At 42.4% G+C, this 16,803-nt stretch overlaps 1 protein-coding gene across 2 annotated transcripts in view; it reads left to right on the top strand.

Moving 5' to 3' along the window:
- The first annotated feature begins 438 nt into the window (after positions 1-438).
- The window catches only part of CASR (calcium sensing receptor), a 75,248-nt gene continuing 58,883 nt past the window's right edge, over positions 439-16,803 (top strand). Inside the window, exon 1 of one of the 2 annotated variants that reach the window (XM_049824910.1) lies at positions 439-715. The gene's annotated coding sequence lies outside the window, so the exon portion shown is untranslated. Of the gene's footprint in view, positions 744-16,803 lie in introns of both variants that reach the window. The other variant, XM_049824911.1, reaches the window with a different exon arrangement.

Genomic DNA, 16,803 nt, shown 5'->3' with positions numbered 1-16,803 from the left:
ACGGCATAAAACAGACTTTTTTGGTCTGAACTGGAAGACGACCCCAGTCTTACAAAGAAACGGGAGCGAGCGATGCTTTTTTTTTTTTTTTTTTTTTTCCCCACACACAGTAGTGTCCTGCTGCAGGCTGAGGAACCCTGGTGCCAACCTGTCGAGTCCCGCTGCACCGGGAACCCCAAGACCCCGGCGGCAGCAGCAGCATCAGCCCGCTGCACCGCGGCCGCAGCCCGGTTACCGCGCAGGGGAACCGACCCGTCGCTGAGCGCAGCGTAGCCCAGCTGCAGGAAGCTTCACGAAGAGGTATCCGACTTGCCGGCACCTCCTTTGGGGGGGGGGGGGGGGAGAGCCGAGTACGAGCCATGCCCCGGCCGGGGACGCCGTGCCCGGGAGCGGCGGGGCTCTGGCCGCCGTTACCTGCGGGGCGGTCGCCGCCTCCCCACCCCGCCTTAGCGTGGCCCGTGGGAGCGGGTCCGGGTGCCGGAGGCGGCGGGGAGGGCTGGGACGGGGCCCCCGGCCAGGGGTTTCTCTCTCTTTCCCACCCCCTCCTCCCCCTCGCCGCCGGTTCCCGTGAGGCTGCAAGTGCCGCCGCGGCAGCTGGGGGGCCGGCGGGGGATGCTGCTGCTGCCGCTGCCGCCGCTGCCGCCGCCGCCCTGCCCAGTGCCGGAGTAAGGGCGGGAGCTGGTGGCGGCAGGAGCAGCCCCGGCGGCGGGACGAGGTGAGCGGGGCGCGGGCCCGCGGGGCAGGTGGGTGCGCGCCCGGGAGCCGGGAGTCGGGAGCCGGCAGCGCTGCCGTCCGGGGGGCCAGCCCGCCCGCGCTGGGGGCTGTGAGGAGCACGGGGAAGGGACGGGGCGCAGCCCGCGGGGTTTGCGGAGGCGGGAAGGGGGAGAACCCGCGCGGTGCAGCGCCGGGGTCTGGCTTTAGGGGTGCAGAGACCCGGAGGAGCAGAGCCCCCGTCGAGGGGCGGGGGGGCGGGGGGGAAGCCGAGGGCGACGGGGAGCCGGGGACATTTCAGGCTGAACCCGGCCGGCCGTGCCGGATGCAGACGTAATGCCACGGAGGGACCCCTCCGCCTCCTCTCCCCAAATCTTGGGCAGGGTGGCTGCTGCTACATGTAGGATCAGGCAAAAGGAGAAATTTCCGTAGAGCTCAGAGGTATTTTCTCTGGCTGAAGTTGCCTAGAAATAACATTGAGGGGAAGAACAGTAATTCATAACAAAACTTGAAAGAGCAACAGGTTGTTTTACTGAAATCACACGCGCTGGGAAAAAAAATCACCTCAAGTGGTCCTGACAGAAAACGGCTAATAGCAGTGTCGCGCAAACGGATTTGTAACACAATTAGGAGGTTTGGGAGCCCCTAACGCTACTCAAATTTCACCATATGTCCGAAGAGAGATTCTAAAAACTAAGGTGTCTGTCCTTAAAATACTCATTTTGACTTCTGTGGATACAGGATAAGATCCTCAGAATTACTTTAATCTGTTTAATTTTTGACATGTTTCCCTTTTTACTGATGTTTTTCCTGCTTGAAATGAGTTGTCCATTATGCACGGCCCTCCTGCTCACTATCAGCCTCTTCCCCCCAAAGCCATCTCTGTGTGCCTTTCTGTGCAGTCCAGGTGCAAACTACAATTAACCCTATGGATACCCCAGGCTGAACTCAAGAGGAGCAGGGGAGGTAATGGGCCAGTAGCCCTACTGCATGTCCAGTGCAGTGCTCCTGTTTGGTCGTATGTGCGGGGGAGACTGGCTTTGCAGGCTTTTCCTGATTTCCCCTATTGAGTAGTGTCTCTATCACAGTCAAGACTTTTTTGCCTCCTACTCGAGTTTCACCACCTGGTGTAAATGCAAAGAGGATGTGTTGGGAGGGGCAAGGGCAGAGGAGTATTAGTGAGGCGTTGCTAAGGCTATTTCTCAGGCAGTGTAGTGTCCCTGAAAGTATTTATGCTAACTGTGGAAATTAGAGCCCTTAACTCCTGTTCTTGATTTAGGCTGGGGCTGGGCAACTGTGGACTCTCTTCACTTACCGTCCTACCCTTCTCACCTCACCATGCTGTAGACTAAGCTCTCCTTTCAGTGAGAAATGCAAATTCCAGCCCCAGCGACAGGATGCAGTTCTGCTCCCTGTGCATTCACTGGGGTCTGGTCATTGATCCCAGTGTTGTGAAGCCTGGATCCATACATCTCTTCTAGTTCTGAGAGTGGAAAAAATTAGTAGGATGATTATTAGGAATATTTTTGCTGAGGTTTACTGAGCGGTGGTGAAGGGATCTGGTGGCTGTTCAGATGAAACACTTTCAATAACTAGCTTACATTTAATTAATCTAAGTTAATGGAGTTGTTGAAAAGTAGGTAGTTTTAAAGCAGATTGATTATGGCAGGTTGGTGATGAGAAGGCATACAGAGCATCTCAAAGTAATTTCTTTTATTATAGGACATGACATGGCTGGTGTTTGGGGTCATCTATAGAATTATTAGGGTGATCCCAACTCTACGCCCAAGTGTGCATCAAATCTCGTCACAGTATTTGACACCAGACTGTCCTACCCGTAACCTCTCAAAGAGGCTAGTGATGGAGTGAGTGGCATGCAGGCAAAATTTTGACATCATTCTCCAAGTAGCAATAGAGCGATAATGACAGAGAAGGTTGTACAGTTACCTCCTGTGTTAAACTTTATGGCTCAGTGAAAGAATTCAGATCCCAGGTCTGTCAGTCTGACGCCCTTTGCACCATTCTCAAACCTCAGTACTTTCTTGATATTTGATAACCTTGTTAAAATTGTCTTCCGAAATACAAGCAAAAATGTCAAGGGAGACAGCGGGAGCTTTTCAGTCCGCTCCATTACATCTGCATGCTGGCCGCAAACTGTTGCATCTACTGTTGGTTGCAAACAACCTCTTCTGCATAAGTTGATAGACTTTCTCAGTCACTTATTAACTGCAAGAGTGCAGAATGCTTTACCTGCACTCATTTGTGCCAAAGATTTTAAGAACATTATTGACACTCAAGTAGACTGAGGTGGTGGCTTTAGTACCAAAATCTTCTCTGCTGATGTATCAGGGCTAATTCTGTATAAGCACATTTTTTGTTCAGCTGAGAAAGTTAGGATAGATGAACTGTTCAGCTCACAAAATACAAGAGATTGTAATCTCTTCATGTGTACGTGAAATGCTAGTGAAGGCCACACGATCTAGTGTCTTAATTGTAAAGATGATTCCAGAACCTGTTCTGGGCTTGGACACTGACCTCGGGCAAACCACTTCCTTTCAGTTTTCCCATTTCAAAAGTGGAAATAAGAACCGTGCCTCACAGGTTCTTGTTAGAAATGTCTTGTTTAGAAACAGCGGTTTCTAAAGCACACTGGAATTTCCATGCAAAAAGCTCTGTACTGTTGTAAGGTATGGTTACCATATGGGAACAGGCAAAGGGTTCAGAAGATTCTGATCCTTTTTCCTACCATTTTCAGGAGGCTTCAACTGACTGTTGTGGTGCATAGGGTCAGGCAACCGCTCCTCCATTCTGCAGCCTTCAGGTGGACCTTATAACTAGATGCCCTGTACCTGAAACTAACTTTACTGATCGAAATGCATTTTGGAGTTGCAGGGGAAACTTCATGCTACTGAACTTGATAATTTCTATTTATTAATAGTTAGTTTGGGGCACTTGGGGCTGGCATATTAACCTGTCTCTGCCTACAGTGCCTGGTACTAGGATAGAGACTACTTGGTGCTGAGTACAAGATACTGAACACCTGTGTAAGTCTCTGATGACTGAACACCTGGGTGAGTGTCTGATAGGGGTATGGCAGTTAGTAAGTGCTTGGGTTCTGATTTTTTGCTTCTCAAAAAGTGGCAGGGGGGTGTTAAACACAGCTGTGACATTGAAAATACAGATACGCAATATTCTCTTGTGCAGAAAGCGAGGGCCATTGTGCTGTGTCCTAAGTCTGGAGGTAGATTTGAGCCATTGCTCCTCAGGACTTGTCTGAGTGCAAGTACTCGTGGTTAATGGTGGCACTTTGCATGCTAAGAGTGACCATTCCAACACATTGCACAGGGAATGGGAATGTGTGATGATACATACAAAGAAAAAGAAGACAGAGAAAAGAAAGAAAGATGGGGAACGAAAAAGAGACAGGAGCAAGGGTGGCAGTAATCCTAGCAAAGGGAACATTTTCCAGTAAGCAGTTCTGAATGTGATGTAAAAAATAACAACTGAAAGTTTTATTTTACTACACAGAGCCCAAATTCTTCCTTTGATCTCTGTACAAGCTTCCTTTTGGCATCTGTGGGAGATCAGTGGAGAGAGGGGAGTGTGTAGTCTTGAATTTATGATGCAGCCGTGGACAGTCATGAAATGGAATTCAGTCCTCTCAAAAACTGAATACATAGCCGTGAGTCAACCAGAAAGGTACACTCATGGTCTTGAAATAAATGGTAAAAATCAGTCTGTTCACAGACATCTTACAATCAAAACAGTAGGTAAATTATCAGAATACTCCATTCACTGCAGCTAAACTGTTGGCATCTATTTTAAAAAAATAACAGTGACTGTGCCACTGTCTACAGAAATTCCTTAATACACTTGATTTGTGTAATAGTTTACACAAATACACTGTTTTTGAGACTTTATCAGTATTCGGCATCTAGAAACAGTTATTTCAGCTCAATAAGTTAGGAACACGTTAAGTGACCTCTAATGAGCAACAATAAATTCTCTACAACACTTCCTTAAATTATGGGATCAGTTTAGTAAATTTTGCTAATTAAACCTACTACTTGAAAATAGAAATATGTGAGCTTTAAAAGGTAGATAACAGATGCACCAACATTTCTGAGCAAACCAAATACACAAGAACTCATAGAACTTAAGATGGTTATTTCAGGATTTTTTCAGGAGTTTGTCAAGGATAATCAACATATAGGTCTAGTCACCTACAGAAAGCTCACTTTAACTTGAAAGAGTTTGACATCTGATGCTCCTGTTTGCCTGTTGTGCTGCTGCTATACTTGGACACTTGATATCTTGAATTAAAACATTGAGAAACTAGGGGCTTTGGGTTTCTTTACATACATCTTATGAGAAACAGAACATTTAGGAGCAACCCAAAGCAAAATCTAACATTAAAGTCTCACTGTAAATCATCCCTGCTGCAAGAAGCTCTGCCTGCTTTCTGCCTTCAGTCAGCAAGTCCTTCCAGGACCACGACACCGCTCAGAGCAATCTGCTGGGTTTTGCAAGCAACAGGGCTGCCGACCTGTTACTGTTACCATTACTTTGCTCCGCTTAGAAAGACATCTCATAAACTGGAATAGTGGTCTACAGCATGGTCTGCAAACAGAAAAGAGAGCTAGTCCCTGCCATAAAGTGCTGAAGTTGTCTCAGGCAGATTACATTAAGGAGATGAAAGACATTTCGTCTTCCCATGTCCTGTTATCATCTCCTCAAGGCAGAGCTTAAGAGACGTAGTCCTTTTCTCCAAGAAGTACCATCTAACCTGTATTTTCTGCTTTCTGTTCTCTGTGCTTTCTTTTTACCTTGTAACCTTAATCTTCTTGAAAAGGGGACATTCATTCCCTATTCCTGTTTTCCTACCCTCTGGCTCACCAATGGCCTAGCAGCATTAATTAAGCATTCACTTGTGAGAACTGCCTGTGCTAAAGGAGCACCATTGAAGACAAGCTGCTGGAGGAACGTAATATTATGGGGAGGTTTCCTCCAGCCCCATTATTCCTGGCTCCTCTAGTGCCGACTGGAAGCATCAGGAGAGGATGGGCGTGGGAGCAGCCTGACTGTTCAGTGACTGTGCAACACATCTGTGTCTCCTATACTGGCTGTTAGTGTCAAAGCGTTCAGCAAACTCAGGAGCTCTTCAGGAGTATCCACTCACGGCTGTTCTCACATGGTCCACTGCACAAAACTCTCCACAGAGGCAAGGCAAAAAGGGAAGTTGCGGTGTGCTGGTGATGGGGTTCATCACTGAATTTACAGGTTAGGGACTGGTAGCAGATGGGTTGTTCATCCAGTCTTCTACTTAAATTCTTCTTTGAGAAGCCTGAGCTGATCTAGAGCTTGCAGACAGTTTTGTTGGCAGCCTTCCCTCTTCCCAGAAAGGTTCAGGTACCTTTAAAATACTGAGTACCATTTCAGGTGCAAAGCAGTATGCCACCTAGCCTGCAGTTGCTGGGCTCCAGAAGGGCAAGGATCTTTCACAAGTCCTGCATCACATCTGCCAGGCTGGTGCAGTTATCTCTGATATCCTAGTGAGGCACAGTATAGGCAGGTTTAAATGTCTAGTGCCTCAATAATTGGTGCTTGTGGCAGGGAATGCCTCCCTATTCACATCTTCTTTCACCCATTGATGTCTTTGTCACACACAATGCACGTTTCTGCTCAGTTCTTTGGCACCACTTGAAACCCCGTTGTGGGAAGCCACGGCTGAATGGGTCCACATGTACCACACTCAGTCTGCTATGGTAGCTGCTTTCAAGACAACCTATTTAGCTGTATGTTGCAATATTAAATATTTTGAACATATCATAATTGGTACTCATTAGGAACTTCTGACTAACCCTGAGTAAGCCAGCTGTCCAAGCCCTGCAACAGCAATCCAGTTTTCAGATCTCTCTTTGTTTACATTTTAGAACATGCTTTCATTTAGCCTTTGAGGAGGAATTTAACTAAGCTGTACCCAGTCTACACCAAGCAGTACACTCTACACCATGCAGTGTTGCAGCTGTTCAGATGCCATTCTTACTACACAAGTGTTTTGAAAGTGTTTTGAAAGTATTTTGAATTGTGGAGGTATCTCTTCCTTCCGGGAGACTTTGTATTGGAAAGACAACAGTCTGCTCAAAGGACAACTAATCTATGCCACATTTAAGTCCCACAGACATTTTATGTCTTCTGCATAGCCATATATTTTGCAAGACTGTCATATTCTTGCACAAATGATAAAATGTCAAACCTTGCTGATGAGTTTCCTCCATTCAGTGGCCTTCAGTCTAGGGAAAATGCACAGATTTATAAACTGAGCTGTAATCCTAAATCTTCTGCTGCCTGTATTTATTATTTCAGGGAACCTGCCTACAGTCCTTATCTTACCTTAGGGAGGCAACTGTAATTCTCCTGTTTTATGTATTAGAGATTGAAGGGGCTGGATCCAGTTAGTGAATGACGAACTGGGTATAAAAGTCTGGTTTCTAAACAACAGAAATAGGTTCCACCTGTTGTGCCACAATGTCCTTCAAATACATTATTCCATACGGTACCCTTGTCTAAAGCATTGTAATGAGGATACAAACATTAATATCAACAGTGGTGTGTGAATGTAAGCATGAATTCGTGATATGTTTAGACTTCTGTCTTTAACAAACATACCTATAGCAGATTATGCTTCTTTTAGTTCCCAGGATAGTCTTCGGTTGACTAATTGTAGCAGCTAGCTAAGGTACAACTACTGTTACTTCCATTTCTCAGGAAAGAGCGTTTGCACAGTTAATGGTCTCTGACGTGTTATGTCCATTTTCATGGACATTTGCATACCTAAGCCTTTGGAAGCAGCTGTCGGTCAGAAAGCTCTGCTTAATCTTAAGGAGAAGGCTTTACCCTCCCTTCTCCACAGTTAGATCAGAGCACCTATTTTGAATATGCTGCCTGGGAGCTTTCAGTTGAGAGCTTTGAGCGGTATCTCTCTATGAAGTGGTGCAGGAGGCACAGTGTTAATGTGCTGGCTTGCAAGGATGAGATCTCAATCCACCAGGCTTAAGCAGCAGCTGGATGACACTTTTGAGGGTGGAAAAATCTCTATGCCTAAAGTGGGTGATGAATATCTCAAGAACCTTTGAAGACCTGAGCTTTAGTTCCTCAGTATTAATAACTGGAATTCCTTCCTCTTCTGAAGTGTCTGCAGCATTTGCTGCATTTGTTCCACTCTGCTTAAGCATTGGAGTTTTGGTTCACAGCCATGAAAGCTAGAAGTGTGTAGTTTTAATTGAAAACTGAGGTTCAAATGAAAACACATGATCCCTGATCCCCAAAGCCATAGGTAGATTCTTGCTGAGTTTCTGCTCTGACCATGTATGCATTGGTAACTGTGGCTGGAATCTCACACCAGCAGGATCTGTCGCCTTATATTGGAAATAACCAGAATGAAGCAGATTAAGTTTTTGGGAGTTGTTTTTCTGTAGTTATTTTCATTGCTTTCATAGAGTCTATTTCAGTTTTCAGTTGGGGCAATGAAATATTTTATGAAGGAAGAGCAACAAAAATTGGACACAAGGCACTCTTAATGGAAAGGAGTTCACGTGACAACCAGAAATATCCATATGTACTGGTCAGTGTCATAGGTCAACAATATGGAGAGAAGTGCAGTGGTTCTCCTTGTTGTTGGGTTTCTGTGTGCAGTGATAGAGCTGAAGGTACTAGGGCAGGGGCCTGGATCTAGCCATTTTTCAGTACTTGTCAAACTGGAATTGCTGTAGCTGAAGTAGGACATGTCTGATGTTCTATCATCAGTGCCAGATGAGGTAGCTGGCAGCACAATACGATGAGAGGTGCTGCAGTGGCAGCAGTGAAACCAGCAGTTAACGAGAGGGTCCGGAGCAGGCGTGGAGGCCTGACAAGAGGCAATGGTGGCCTGGGAGTTGAGGCAGGCACAGCACTGGCACTGTCGGCTCTCTTACAGACTTGCCTAAGTCAGATGTGGGAAGAACATTGTCCCTTGCATGGCTGTGGGAGTGAACAGGTTGAACAAGGTGAACCAAGGGACTGCGAGGCTGAGTGCTCCCCATTTGTTATTTGTATGAGGATGGCATGCTTTTCCTATATAACGCTTGGTTCCTTTCTCCCCTAATAAACTATTCCTTGCTTCATACAGCAACACATTATTTGCAGAAATAGACTTATTGCCTGTTAACAACACTGAGGTATAGCACTTAATTTCCATGATTCTAGGTGGGGACTATTGCTGGTAATAGCTGCATTTGATGGTATTTTTTAAGAACATTTAGGTTGGTGCCGGTGCCTGGCAAATGACAGTAAAGATCCCAACAGCATCCTGCAAGAAGAGACTATCGACAAAGATTATTACCGAGGAACAGACTATTTTAATGCCACTATATCAAAATAATTTAAATAATTTATTCTGAAATTGCTTCTTTTTTCTGAAAGTTTTATAGTTTTGCTGAAATATCTTTCCTGTAAGCAGTGCCATGATATTGTTAGTATTTGCAGTTTTTAAAGTGAAATCTTATTCTGGGAAGTGATCTGTAGTAGTCTCATTTTCTTATTCAATAAGTCTGTTGCCATATTTTTCAAGGTGATAGCTGCAGTTACTAAAGACTGAAACAAATCTTGGGCACTGTGGTTTCTATTAACACTGCAAAACCGGCGAAGCTGACGCAATGATTTGTATCCTCTCTTTTTGTGTGCACTATCTAGAGAATTACTGACTTATAATTGAGAATTGTTGACAGTTGTGCCAACAAACTGGGGGATACAGAAGAGGGTAGGTGACACTCTGGACGCAGTTTGTTCTAATGACTTTCTGTTGCTGTTAGCAATTTGCAGACTGGCAGGTAAGTTTGGAGGGATGGCCATTAAAAACAATAACATCTTGTAAATTATAAAGAATATACACACAACACGTGGAATATTAAGATATTGTTTTTATAGGCAATTTTTGAAAAAGCCCTACGTTATATGGCCTCGTCTGAAAGCTCTGCTTGTAGTAAATCAGAGCACATTGAAATAGCTGTCTCAGAAATAAGAAAGATTGGCTTGATTGAACCAGGATTTGAACATACAATTCCAGACAGTAAAAACAGTTGACAACAGCTTGGCATCCAGACACTGTCTTACATCCAAAGATAAAAAGAGCTTTTAAAAATGTCTAATTACAGCATAATGGGTTCCCATTTTGTATCAAGGATTATCAAAGTAGAAAAAATACATAACTACAATTTTCAGGTTCAGATTTCTATTCTTGGGTACTTACATTCATATTATACTTCACGTTATTGATCTAAATATGGGTTTAAATGGCAACTTGCATTCAAGTTTTAAAATGATCAGATTTCCAGGCCCAGAGATGAAAAGGGGGCATTTTTGATGAGCATATAAAACATTTAAAAGCCTAAATTATTTTCTTTCTCACTGGGATTTGCCCTTTTAAATTTCTGGGTTTTTTTTTGCTTTTAATACTTTGTCTCTGAGTTCAGCCTGTAGTTCCCAGCTAACATATCTCTATGATGCTTACGCTAATATTATGCCACCTTCTTCAGAAGCAAAGCAACTATGAAAATTATTTAGGGAACAGTACAGGAACAATAACTAGGAAGGAAAAATAAGTCATAATTCTTAGTTAAGCAGGTAACGCAGCAGTGCTGGTGTGTACCTAACAATGCACATTTCCTCCGAAATGAGGTATTTCGGGTGAGCAAGAGTTCACATCCTGTTGGGGAAAGGGATTATGAGATCTATACCTCTCAATTAAAGGAACACAGTTTCACTAGTACAGCTTGCAGTGGAGTTAGATAACTCATGGCTCTAATCTTTTCCTTTCGGTACTGTGGACTGATAGAAATTGAAGAAGAACACGGCGACCTATGGGATCTCTCTGCTTTGCCTATATACTTTGTCCAGGTTAAATCTAAGTGCTCCCACGTTAATTTTATGGCATTGTTCCATCCAAAAAGTTCATGGAGTACAGATTTTAAATTGAGATGTTTCTAAAATTCAGACATCTATTTCCTCAGTACCTGCCAGCTCCCTTAACAGCTTCCTGTACCTGGGGAAAATACCTGTCGGAATTAAAGTTCACCTTCCCTCAGTGGTCCTCAGTTATCAAAACCCCTTTTAGAACCACAGGCAAGTGGGTGATACACAAAGCGGTCCTGTAGCTACATGGTGGCATGCAGGGCTGGAGCTGGCCTCCCTGTTTGTTACTGCGTTTGGGCAACTGCAAAGATGGCATGAAGCTATTTTTGTTTCACCTCCTCTGGTCTGATGCCAAAAACAGCTTGGAGAACCTGGGCATGACTTGTACAGGAACATTTACTTACATGTAATTGTTTGTTGCAGCACATAGTCCCCTCTCAGTCAAATGTTTAAGCTATGGGCTGTAACAGATGCCTAGATTCATTGCTTTCTGCTATCTTTATTTTTTATTAATAAAGTCATAAAATCCTTATCTGCATGGATTGTGTAAATCTTAGAAGCAAAAAATAAATCCCCCTTCCACTGCTTATTTAGTTTGTAAAGCCCACTGCAGTCCTGACATCTGTTTAACACAGTGCATGTTTACAGTGCAACTTAAAAGGTTTAGAGTAATAATTACAGATAAAAATATACAAGTGTCCTCATTCTGAACAAAATCCATAAGTATATCAAATAGCAAATCTTATCCCAACTCTTACTCACTATATCTCCATTTTTCCTAAATGCCTGAAGAAACAGAAAGGATCTTGTGGTTCCTCTGCAGATTCCTAAATGAACTATCCTTCTTACACTATCTGCTTGGACTGTTTCTTCAGAAATATTCTGCATGTTCCAAGACTCTACGTTGATACATATAAAATTACAATAGCAGCTGCCTGACATGATATTATTCTAGGAATACTGTATGACTGTGTAAATAACAATCACATGATAATGCAAATCTCAGCTAGTTGAAAAATCAAAAGGTCATTCTCATTCATACTATACTGAGATGAAAAATGAAAAAAATGGATGAATAGGGCAGTACAAATTTGAGCTCGTGTTGTGGAGGTGAGCTAGTTAATTCTTCAGCTTAGTTCCAGTTCACGTGCTGCCATGACTGAAGTTATTTCTGCTCATTTAAACAAAATAGTGAAATAATCGTTCAGGTTCAGCTGTGATTTGAGGAAAAGCTCCTGCTCCCTGTTTACAGGATGATTTAATCATGCATAAATAATCAGATAATTATGAATTGAATACAGGTCAAATTGATAGTGGGTTCTGAAATTTTAATTAACTTTACACACGTTTGTGTAAAGTTAGGAAGTTTGTATCAGGAATGAATTTCCTTTGCAATTCATGTATTGTTTGCTATTCCATAGTCTTAAATTATTGTTAGTTTAGAAATTAGAAAGCACGTATGCAACTATCGGGTCCTTTTAAGGTCACATGATAGCAAGAGAAAGAAACTTTCTCATACATTATTTGTCTGAACAGCTCTTCTGCACTCACAAATTAGAATAGAGTTTAAACATCTGTTCAAAGCTGTGTCCTCTTTTAATCCACCTCCCAGCTTCTGGTACTGCACATTTTTCTCACACTGCCCCTAAATTTCCTATTGTCACACCTTCCCCACATTGGTAAGTTTGATTCAATCCTCTTGCTGTGTGGTCAGACCAGTGGCAGAGCATGTTTGCAAGTTCATGCTCTGCAGGTGAGAGATGTGTTCTTTAGCCTCAGTTCAAAGCCCAGCTTCTGAGACCTGAGCCGGTGGTCTGAGCAGTCTGCCAGGGTCTGTGGGTGCGCTCACAAACAAAACAGCAGATTCTTGCAGTTCCGTGTGAACAGGGAAAAGGGAGGCTGAGAATATTTTGGGTGATACTGGTCTGAAGGAGAAAGGAGCGTAGGATTTGTCAGAGAAAGTGAGATTATGTAAATCAAATCATGGAAGCATATAGAAGTTGTATTGGGCAAGGTTTTTTTCAAATACACAATACAGTTTGGGGTCAAAAAGAGGAAGACCCATTTCATAATTGAATGACCATAACCTAGTGTGCAGGTGGCTCCCCTGGTATGTAGGATAGCTCAGTTCTAGTCTTTTAGCCAGATCAGGGCCAAGTACACCTGGTTGGACTCCAGAAGTTGTGTGTTGCAGACAAGCACCCACCTTGCCAACGGCACTGGTGTTCCTGAGCAATGTTTCTGACATTTCTGGCTTAAAACAGGGAAAGGTCTTGTAGTTCTTCTGATGTGGAATGGAAAAAATCTCTTAAGTTCTGACAATATTCTCTACACAGGGGAACTTTTTTTGACATATCTTCATTATAAGGGTGGCTGATGTGTGGTTTTGAAACTCTGAATGACACCTACATGGTAAACAAATACTTCTTGGACAGGTGTAAGCCAAACTGCTGCTGCTTTTCAGCACCACTTAGGTTCTCAAGAGTCAGGTTTTTAGACTTAATCATACCTAAACATTGAATTAGTAGCATATTGGTCTTTTCCAATGTCTCTAATCACCTAACTCTTTCTGGGCTTCAGTTCCCAAGACTGAGGACCAGAGTCTGGAGTGTCCATTGAAATGGCAAGTGGCTGTGGTGTGTCATAATCTATTAGTATATCTTTGATTAAACTGTAGTCCAATATGTTCTTTCTCACTGAATCTCCAATTCTTGCTTTCAGTTGTTAAATTCTTCATTTCCTATTCTTATCAATCATTGTAACCATCTTTATTCAGCAATGTGTTTTGCTGGAGGTATATCAGAAATAGGGCTATATTTATAGGTTTGTATGTATATTTATAGGTCTGTATAAGACACTCTGGCTTGGGGAAAGCTGAACTAACTACAATGATTGATTCATTTCAACATGCGTCAAATGTATTAACAGTAAATGATGCTTAAACAGATGCCTGTCTCAAGGCCTGAACTTCTTAAGGTGATGGACCCGTGTAACCATACTGGTTTGGAACCTGTGTCCTTGCAAATGAGGCATCAGGTTTTTCCCTAAAAACTGTATTGTTTTAAAGCTGCAGGTAAAGACTACTTTGCTTATTTTTACTGGGCTGACATGATGCAAACTTCATTCAACATGGCTAGATCCCAGAAGACACAGCACAGCTGACAGTTTTACTAGCAAGGCCAAAGCCAGGGACAGCAGATTGACAGATAGACAAAGACACACTGCTGGGTTTATGTGATTCTAAATACCTAAATACATTAAATACCTGAATATAAAGATATGTTTATAAATTCAGAAATATTAGTCACCCAGATATATAAATAAGAACAATGATGGTGTCTGATTCATAGTTCTTGATAGAAGATATGACAAACACACAGGGTAAGGACAACTGAGTTAAAAATGGCTCACCTTTGAAAAAGGAAAAGGAACAGTTGAACTTGGGTTTCTGGATTTCAGCAGAGCGTTTCTCATTTTTTGTCTCCTACATACAGTTTGAGCATTGTCTCTTCCTGATGGTCTGAATGTGTGCACAATATGTTTGGGGACGCTTACCCAGCTCCGTCCTTCAGTCAGGATAGATGGAAAATCAGTATGGGTTTTTAAAAACACCCTGGATATGTATGTCAGTCAATGGAAAATTTAAGCAACAGAGAAAATTTACTGGCCTAAGAATACAGCAGGCTTGCAAAAATGATTTTTTAAAAACGTAATGATGAATAGTCATAACAGTAAGAATATTCATGGCTAATGATGACACTTGTTGGTAGAAATATGAAGCGCTTTTACCTCAGAGCTTAAACAACTGATAACTGTTGGAGATGAAGGTAGGACCTGAGGTGGAAGGTTAATTATCCCAGCTCAGTTTATCTTGTTCTGAAATGACCAGTGATGATTTCTGCTGGAGAGAGAATCCAGGCAAGTTGTATAGAGGTGTGGATCCTTTTTTTTTCTGTGTCTGTACATAAATTTTGGTGCTCTTACTAGGATGCTGATAATCAAAATATCATGCTCTTATAATATTCCCCTCTTACTAATCTTTCTCTAAAATAAACAATATAAATTTTTTCTTTCTCTCCAGAAAGCCCTTTGCTGGCTTCCTCTAAACTCTGAAGACACTTACTGTCCCTTGATACTGATGTTCCAGACAGAGCTATTAGTACTGAGCCTCCAGACACAGAAATTGAATTTACAGACTCAATGCTTTAAGGCTTCAAAGAGCTGAAGGGGTGGAGAGAGGCTGGCACAGAATAGTATACTTTTTCCAATTTCACTTCAGGGAAATTAAATAAACATTTACAAATTAAATAATGAAAGCATTTTTTTTTAAATTAGGTGTATAAGCATTATCTGTTAATTATATTCTCCCACTTGCAAATTGTAGTGAAGAACCATTTGTCTTCCAAGAGTGTGGTGGCAAGGCTTAATTTAATGTTTGTTAGGAAGTCTTGGATCCTTGGAGAGAAGCTATGAGAGGAGTATGCAGTATCATTATCATAATTTTATATATAATAATATTCTGCTCTTTTATTTTGCTGAGGAACACTGATTCATTGTCAACACCCTCCATCCTCCACAGAAGAGGTCAAAGTTAATTGTTATCTATTTACTGACTAGGGAAGCAGAGATTTCTTTTGCTTCATTCAACATTGCACAAGAAGTAAATGTCTGAGGAAGAAATGAAGCTGGCAAGAAATAAGGCATATACAGTGAGCACTTGAAATCTAACTGATGTAGTTGTTTACTAGAGTACCTCCTACTACTGTTTTCTTAGCGATGTTTTTGTTGCTAATGGGTTGAGCTCAGAAAGAGGTTACAAATGCTAATGTTAGTTTTGTGCTCTCCTTGATTCCTTGCAGAAGGACCAAGAGGGGGTTGCTTTGTTTTGTTTGAAATGGTTTCCTTCAGCTTTGTAAATAGCAAGAGAGAAGAATATGCTGTCTTCTGAAGGTTTAGGAGCAGTCTGCCTTGACATTTTATAATTTGAAAAGGTGATTGTGCTGAGTCCTTAGGAAGGCTCTTTAACAATGTTATCGCCATAATCAAGTAAAACAAAACAAAAAAATGGCTTGAACAATTTGATTAAAATTTGCTGCTCCCAGTCACTTTCTAAATGTTTGTTGCCTTGACTGTTGTAGTGGTACTTTTTGCACTGCCTGTCTGGTATTTTCATAGAGTTTTCTAGTTTACAGAAATCGAGATTTGCTCAAGTGCATTCCTGTGGTACACCTTAGGTCTGTCTTTCCAATAGTGGGAAGGGAGATAATATGACCATTTTTTCCACTGATAGATTAATTTTAAGAGTATTCCATTTCACTTTGTATCACATTAGCTCTTTTAGCTGGCTACAGATCTGGCAGACTTGGGCTTAGCAAGGATGCATTTGGAGTATTGAATCTGTACAGTCAAAAAAAGGAGGAAATAGGACATCACTTTAGTGAGAAGCCTCAGAAGGGTTTGAGAACAAGTTTTCAGGTGCAGTCTTTGCACTTCCCCTTGTAAATGTGGGTAGCTCTCATAAAAGGGAGCTATCAATGAAATGACCTCTTGCTCATCGATATTTATTCTCCTTTCAAGGCTTTGTCTTTGCTCTATTCAGTTTGTAAGTCAAAACAAAGTATCACACCATTGCTAACGCTGCAGGTTTAGCCTGCTATCTGAACATCAAGCCAGTCTTGTTCTGCTTCACTACAGTAGCACCCACAGGAAAAGGACTCTGGATCTGGAACTTATCAGGGTTTTTTGTTTATGCTTGAGACAAGTATACATGTGACCTAGACTTCAACTTTTACTGTGCTGACACTATAGGAAACACTTCCCTTGTCAGTAAGTTGGTATGTCAACACCCGAAGTAGTTACAACAGTTAGAACTAGTGGCTACTTTTTCAGCTGGTTTTCTGGTCTGGTTTTTTTAGATACTGTTAAGAGGACTGCCTAGACAGCTGAAACATGACAGCTCTGCTAAGAGTTAATTCCTCAACAACCGAAGTTTAGATAGATAATCTGCAGCAGAATCCAGCCTCACATCGTTCTCATTTTATGACTGTGACACATCTGTAGCACACTCTATACACATATTGGCTTTTGTTATGCCCCGAGGAGCTTGCATTAAAACTGTCATGAGACACACAACTTCAGATATAG

The sequence above is a fragment of the Accipiter gentilis genome, chromosome 21 (assembly GCF_929443795.1).
Source record: "Accipiter gentilis chromosome 21, bAccGen1.1, whole genome shotgun sequence".
Taxonomy (NCBI): Eukaryota; Metazoa; Chordata; class Aves; order Accipitriformes; family Accipitridae; genus Astur; species Astur gentilis.
Note: the sequence above shows the minus strand (reverse complement) of the source record. Positions and strands in the feature narration are given on the sequence as shown.